General features: G+C 46.1%; 1 pseudogene; it reads right to left on the bottom strand.

Annotated features, from left to right (window-relative positions):
* Positions 1–472: 472 nt before the first annotated feature.
* On the bottom strand, positions 473–798 carry LOC121460330 (annotated as a pseudogene).
* Positions 799–7,803: the final 7,005 nt, after the last annotated feature.

The following is a 7,803-nucleotide window of genomic DNA, read 5'->3' as shown; positions in this document are numbered from 1 at the left end:
CAGTTTCTCAGTCTAGAGAGGGCAGCTGAGTGGCAAGAGCCCCAGAATACTGTTTTTAGCATCATCCTGAAGCTTCTATTTATTTATTTAATGTGTGTGTGTTTGTCTGTGTATGTGCCTGTATGTATATGTGTACCATGTGGGTGCAGATGCTCACTTAGGCCTGAACAGGGCGTTGACTCCCCTGGAGCTGAAATTACAGGTAGTTGTGAACCTCCCAACCTAAGAACACACTGAGGAATGAACTCAGGTTCTCTGGAAGAATAGCAAACATACCTCTCTCCCCCTCTTCCCATTCTGTGGAGGATTTTTTTTTTTTTTGAATTTTCGAGACAGGGTTTCTCCGTAGCTTTTGGTTCCTGTCCTGGAACTAGCTCTTGTAGACCAGGCTGGCCTCGAACTCACAGAGATCCGCCTGCCTCTGCCTCCCGAGTGCTGTGGAGGATTTTTTTTATTTATGTGTTTTACATTTCTAGGAAAAGAACCCCAGAATTTTCCTTCCTGTGTGTTTTCATTTTGCTTTTTCGTGGTCCATGGTGCCAGCAATGAAACTAAACTGGCGGGACAGGAGCAGATTGTTCTGCCATTTTTTTTAGGTCTTTGAGTTGCACATCAAATATAGGGTGTATCACTCCACACTTGTTCAACCTGCCTATGAGATTCACAATGATTTTTTTCCAGCTCTCTGGTCACAGTGAGTTCAAATTCACTGATGTAACCATGCTTCATTACAGTGCCTCTCTTCTCAGCAGTGTTGATGCCCTTGAGAGCATCAGACAGGACATTCATGCGCACCATGGCCCAGGAAGATGGCAGAAAGAGTGTGGGAGGACCCAGTGCCTCACAAACACTCCTCACTGAGTGCTCTCTCCAGCCCCTGCTATTTGCATCTTAAGAGTTAGTATCTTGCTCCTATTTTGTGGGTGGGGAGTTTAATCTGTCTGAGGTTGCTAAAGCACTGGGGGCCCTCACCCATCCGATGTGCTCTGGCTTCCTTCCTGTGGTCTGACTTGTACCAATGGGGTCTTGGCCTTTCAGGGACCCTCAAGGGTCTTGTGTACCTGTCCAGTCTTATTCTAGAAAATAGCCACAAGGAGGTGATTGACAGTTCTGGGAGCATGGTAGGTGTGTGGTGGTGGTGGGGATGTTAATCTCGAGCCTGGGCATTGGTGAAGAGGGACCAATTCTGGGTTGTCTCTTCCTTACATGGTCTTCCATTTAACTAATTAATTAAAAAATTTTTTTTGAGACAAGGTTTCTCTGTGTAAACAATCCTGGCTGTCCGGAAGCTCACTCTATAGACCAGGTTGGCCTTGAACACACAAAGATATTTTATTGATTTATTTAGCATGTATATGTGTATGCATTTGGGCCATGGTGCATATATAGAGGTCAGAGGTCAACTTTTAGGAGTTGGTTCTCTCCCTCCACTGTGTAGGTCCCAGGAATTGGACTCAAATTGGTAGTCTTGGAGATGAGCGCCTTTACCTGCTGAGACATCCTTCCTGCCCTCGCTTTGCATATTCTGTACTGGGCAGATTTCCCAAAAAAGAACTGTACGCTGACTACCTGGAGGGTGTGATCTTTCCTGTGTCTCTCAGAATGTGGTAGGGGAGGGGAGTTGGGGTGCCCCAGATGTTCCGTGTAAACTTTACCTCTACCCCCCTTTCCATCCCCTTTCTCTCAATAAAACCCCTGTATGTGAACACTGTTTGCATGGCTTGTCTGTCTTTCTCCCACTGTGGACTCTCACCCGCAGTGGGCCTCCTTGGATCTGCCTAGGTCCCTCTTACATGCTGTGCCGTGCCATATCGTAACATTGGGGTCGTGAAACTCAGCAGGCTTTCCCGACCATGTGAGATGTGTTGGGTTCCTGGAACCATCAACAGCATCACCTTTCCAACTCAAGAATTGCTGGGCCCCTCCGTCCATCCCTGGTAAGCCACTCCTTCTCTACCTCTGGCCGCTTCCCCCAACTGAGGATTCCTCTTGAAGAACCAAAGTTCTTCCATTTTGTCCTCTGCCTCCATCTTGTGTCTTGTGTAAGCTTCCCATAAAACATTCCAGTCCTCAGAAATGGCTAGGGACAAAAGTAACAGGGTAGCCACCTGGAAAGTACAGGTAACTGCACAATGTCCCCTCTTAAATTCAATTCGTGTATGTGTCCTTGTAGCTATTGATTAAAAAAGTGATGTAAACAGCCAAATGATCTCTTTTAAACACCTCTAATGAGCTCTGTTCACTCTATCTCCTTCCAGACTAAGAAAGCAAGTCTCAAATATTTTATTTTGGTATGTGCTTTTAGATGATGATAAAAATATATGGTTAGATCTGTTACAACATACTGTATATGTGATTCAACTCTGCTTTAAAATATATTCTATATGGTGATAAAATTTAAGGTTATAAGCATCATCTATTCAGACTGTGAAGGACGAAATGATCAAGTTCTTTAATTGTGGTCATGCTAAGTACTGATGTAATTCATCACAGGGATAAAGCCTTACTCAGCCCCCTAAATGTTTTCAGAGTTAAGCTTGAAACAGATAACTAAAGACAAAGTTTGTCACTCAGATATACCCAATAGACGGAATGTTCTCAAATGCTCAGAGATCTGCAGAATATGGCATTTAAAATGTTTATGTAAAAAGCTTTTTGTAACAGAGAGACATGCCTGCTCCTGGCAGCATCCCTATTTCCTCCAAAGAAGATAGATGGGCACATAAGAATCTCCACCCAGAACTTGCTTCAAAAGTGGCAGTGCTAGCCTCTGAATAAACCTGCCTTTCACCTCAGCTACTGCAAAGACCCACTTCAGACCATGGACAAAACACGACACTGGGGAATTGACAGCCTCGAGCTGCCTGGACAAAGGTAGACTGGTTCTCCCATGAGTCCTTACTTCAGAGGACCCTGTAGGATTCTCTGGGGCCTTGCAGGCCTACCTCTGCCAGCTAGAGGTGGGATGTTGCCCTGAGACCTCTGCCCTCAACGACTATGGAGGACCCTGGGGTGTCTGCCTAGGTAGCCAAGCAGGTAAGTCTCTGTCATTTTTAATCACTAACTCAGGTGAGATTTATCCTTCTCCGAACTCTGATGCTGTTTGATGACTAGGCTAGTGGGAGCTTTGCCAGTTTGGCCGCAGCAACTAGGGCTTCAACTGCATCCCCAGGCTCCAGCTGCCTTCGTGGTTCTTGATGTAGGGTTAGGGTCACAGGCCTCACTCTCCTAGAGCTAATACCAAGTCTAGACACAATTTACCTCATTACCAGACTCAAAAAGTTCACAAAACAAATTTCAGTGCAACTTCTTACCATTCCTCTGTTTAAGGATCTTACTTTGCAGTGACTGCCCACAGCAGTCAATCTCCTGTGTCCTGAGTGTTACAGTGATGCCGTGATGATGGGGAAGGAATGGGGTGCTATAAGGTTTTCTTATGTAAAGATAGAAAGGCTTAACATATGAAGCTCTAAGAATGTTTTTAGGGTCTAAGAAGGTGTTTTAAGGTGTATAAATGCAGGTTAATAAGATGTGCAATGCAAATTATAAAGGTCTAAGGATAAAAAGCTTAAGTGATGACGAAGACAAGTGATTGAGATGTTTAAAAGAATGAAACACGTCCGGCAGTGGTGGCGCATGCCTTTAATCCCAGCACTCGGAAGGCAGAGGCAGGCGGATCTCTGTGAGTTCGAGGCCAGCCTGGTCTACAAGAGCTAGTTCCAGGACAGGCTCCTTAGCTACTGAAAATCAAAACAAAACCCAAGAAAGAAAGGAAGAAAGAAAGAAAGAAAGAAAAAGAATGAAACATGTTCCAGATTTTGCTCTCTCATCATGCTACTGTTATATTAAGATTCCAAAAGTTCATAGTCTTAACACTAATCAATAAAATTCTGATAAGCTGTTAGCTAACTCTGGCAGAGGACTACCACTATCATCATAGCCACGTGCTCAAGATTTCAAACTCCCTCTGGCTGTTTCCTAGCTACAGACTTAAAGGGTGCTTTTCATTGTGCTAAAAACATCTGTCACGATTTTTTTTTTGTGGGGGTAGAAGAAAGAAGGTCAGTGCTGTCAACCAAAATCATTTCTGGCATGACTATACTGCCATTTCTATAATCTGTAAAATTTCAGTGCAGATTATAAACAGTGGGAATGTGAGTGTATAAATCTTACCCTTTCACAAACTCAAAAAATTCTTGTAAGTTCTAGGAAGTCAGTTTGGATTCATCTCAGACAGCCAGGTGCACTCCAGGTAAGTACTGCCAATTGACAGCCTATGCCTCCCCACCTTTCCCTGGTTTTGACACCAGGTCCAAGAGGTACCTGAACCTGACAGAAGTAAGGCAATCAGATACCCCAGCATGTGGCCAGTACCACAGCTTTCTCAGGTCTCCCAAGATTTTAATCCCCACAAATCAGCAGGAAGCAGTCCTGAGAGTCCAGGGCCCCCATCATGTGGCTGGTACCCCAGCTTTGTCAGGTCCCCTAAGATTTTAATCCCCACAAATCAGCAGGAAGCAGTCCTGAGAGCCTGGTGCCCCCATCCCTCTCCAACCTGCTATTCCCTTTAATTCCCTACCTTTTTATAATAAGAGAAATGTGGGAATGTGGGAATGTTAGGATTCAGACATTATGCTGGTCTGTCACCTGGCAGGTTGCACTCAGGCAGTCCCCTGGCCAGCCTAGGGTCCTATGGTTGCATGTCACTATGTAGTCTGTATGCAGGCATAAAGGCCCCTTTAAGAGACAAGCTCTGCCCATTCCTGCTGTCTCTTTCCCACTACTCCTCTGAAGAGGCAGGCAGGTCTTTGTGCCGCCTGTCTCTCTCTCTCTCTCTCTCTCTCTCTGTCTTTCTCTCTGTCTCCGCCTCTTTGCCTGTTTATTTGTCTTTCTTTCTCTCTGCCACTCTTCTCTTCTGCCACTCCTGTACCCAGAGGTCAGTCTCCCCCCTCACCAGTTTCCTTTCCCTTTCTCTCAATAAAACCCCTGCATGTGAGCACCATTTGCATGGCGTGTCTGTCTCTCACCTCGGGTGCTCAGCTGCTGTGGGACTCCTTGGACCTGTCAAGGTCCCTCTTGCGCTATATTGTAACACCGACACCATGAGTTTAGGCAGAGGAGTCTGGTTTTGGACTTTGACCTCTGGGCCTGTGGCACCATTGCAAATCAGTGTTGCTTCAAACCTCTGTGTTCAGGGCTGTTTATTATAGTAATCAACAAAACAACCACAAAAATAAAAAAAAAATACAGAAAACACAAACACCCAAACCAAGCCAAACCAAAGCCTGAATACCCCCGGGGACTGGAGAGATCACTCAGCCTTAGGAGCACCTGCAGCTCTTCCTGGATGAGAGCTTGGCTCTGGTGCTGTAACTCTACCTTTAAGGAGTCAAGTGCCCTCTTCTGGCTCCCAGAGGCAGCAGCACTCACATGTACACGCCCCCCCCCCCCACCAACATGCATGTGCAAGAATGAAATTTAAGCCAACTGTGGTATCTCACACTGGTAGGATATGCTGGAGAGGTGGGCACAAGGGGATCACAAGTTTGAGGCTAGTCTCAGACATTCCTTTAAAGGACTGGAACGAGGACTCATTACTTAAGAGCCCTTGCTGTGCTGTGAGGGGGTGGTGGTGCACGCCTTTAATCCCTGCATTTGAGAGGCAGAGGCAGGCGTGTACACCACCGAGTCCCGAATTACAGACAGTTGTGGGTGGCTGTATGGGTGGGTGCTGGGAATCTAACCTAGGTCTTCTAGAAGAGTAACAAGGCTCTCTCTCTCTCTCTCTCTCTCTCTCTCTCTCTCTCTTTCTCTCTCTTTCTCTGTAATTCCAGACTCAGAAGTGTGCACACATGCAGGCAAACAGCTGTACAATCAATCAGTCAATAGAAAGTAAACAAGTTTTTCAGAATGGGGTGGTGCCTTTCATTGCAGCACTCAGATGGAAGAGGCAGGTGGATTTCTATAAGTTCAGCTTGCTCTACATAGAAAGTTCCAGGACAGCCAGGGCTATAAAGTGAAACCCTGTTTCAAAAGAAGTAAAACCTTAAATACAAAACCTAACACTCATCCTCTGTTTGGGGATACAAAGGAAATTTTAGTGGCAGGGCCTGAAATGAAAAGGTTGCTGTGGAGATAATCTTGAATAGCTCACTGGCGATAGAAAACTCAGAGTGAAGTCACCCACCTGAATTGAAACAAGCTTTTATTGTACTGGGACTGCTTATGTAGTTTTAAATAATGTGCCAAGATCCCCGAATTCCCATTAATACGACAGCAATTGTCCTGGAAGCACAGGACATAAAGATCTGGTTGGGTCAGCATTCCTGTCTGGATGTGGGACACTGAAGGTTGTTCTTACCTCCTGCAGCTAAGGGAGAGAAAGTTGGTGCTAATGAGTCCATGTTCAGCAGGTACCAAAGGCTGAGCAGAGCAGCCGGGGAGAGTCTCTGACTTTATTCTCTTCCCATTTTTGCAAAGACGACATTCTAGCTGAAATATCACAGTCCATTCCTGTTCTGAATTTCTCTGTTTGTGTGTAGTGTGTGTGTTTAGCAGATTTGCTGTATCCCATCCCTATTTTTCCCCTTAAAAATCTCCCTCAAGGGCTGGAGAGATGGCTCAGCAGTTCAGGGTACTTGCTGATCTTGTGGAAGGCTTGTATTTGGTCCCCAGCTTACAATTGCCTGTAACTTCAGTTTCAGGGTGTCTGATGCCCTCTTTTGGTCTCTGTGGGTAATGCACAGATGTACAGGAAAGCTGTCACACACATAAACTAATCTTTAAAAAAAGCTTGTTAAATTGTATACCGTTCTTTAATCTTGTGTCTTAGCCTATCTGACTCAAGATAAGGAAAAACAAAACAGAACAAAACCCGAGTCTAGAGTAGGAAGGGAGGAAAATGAAATAGAAGAGGGGCCAGATTAGGCCCCGGCAGCTCACTGCTGTCCAAGTTCCACGTATTTACCATCTCCGCATTCCCTGTTTTCCTCTGTGACTCTCCTTAACGGTCACTTTTCTGTTCCCATGTCCAGATCACCTGGCGTGAACACCCGAAGGAGGAAGGAGCCGTTTGAGCTCCAGCTTTGCAATGGTCTGTTCATCACGGCAGGAAGACACAAAGGATCAGCCCCGCTGACCGGCAAGGGGCGGGGGGGGGGGGGGGGGGGGGGGGGGGGGGGGAGGAAGCAGGAAGTAAATTGACCGGCAAGGGGGGGGGGAAGCAGGAAGTAAATAATATACAAGGACCCGTCCCCAGCACCCATTTCCTCCAGTTAGACTCCACCTCCCAAAGATCCTACAGTCTCCAAAAGCATCTCTGTCATCTCATGGCCAAATCGGAGCCTATGGGGGCATTTCGTTTCCGGTCCACCCTCTACCCAGAACTGCTCACGGAGAGTCCTGTGACTGGCTTTAGGGGTCAGCTTCTCTTATGCTGTCTGTAATTCCCTCCCTACAGAAGACAAGTTTCCAGCCCTCTTAGCTGCAGATGTGGATGTGAATGTCTTGGTTTGTTTTCCTGGTTCCTGCAATAAAATGCTATGATAAAAGTAATTTAAAAGGAAAATAACTTATTCTCACAGTTTCAGGTCACAGGGGCAGAGGGCAAGACATCACATGGTGTCTACAGTCGAGAAGCAGAGAGTGGGGCTGGAGTAATGGCTCATTAGTTAAGAGCAAGTACTGCTCTCACAGAGGACTCGAGTTTGATTCCTGAGCCCACTCTGGGCATCTCACAACCCAGTCACAACCGTCTGTAACTTTAGCTCCTAGCAGATGCTACACCTCTGGTCTCCAAGGGGC

This window comes from Microtus oregoni, unplaced genomic scaffold (genome assembly GCF_018167655.1).
Source record: "Microtus oregoni isolate MIOR12 unplaced genomic scaffold, Mior012 000020F_ref0000438, whole genome shotgun sequence".
NCBI classification, from domain to species: domain Eukaryota; kingdom Metazoa; phylum Chordata; class Mammalia; order Rodentia; family Cricetidae; genus Microtus; species Microtus oregoni.
This window is presented reverse-complemented; position numbering and strand designations above follow the sequence as displayed.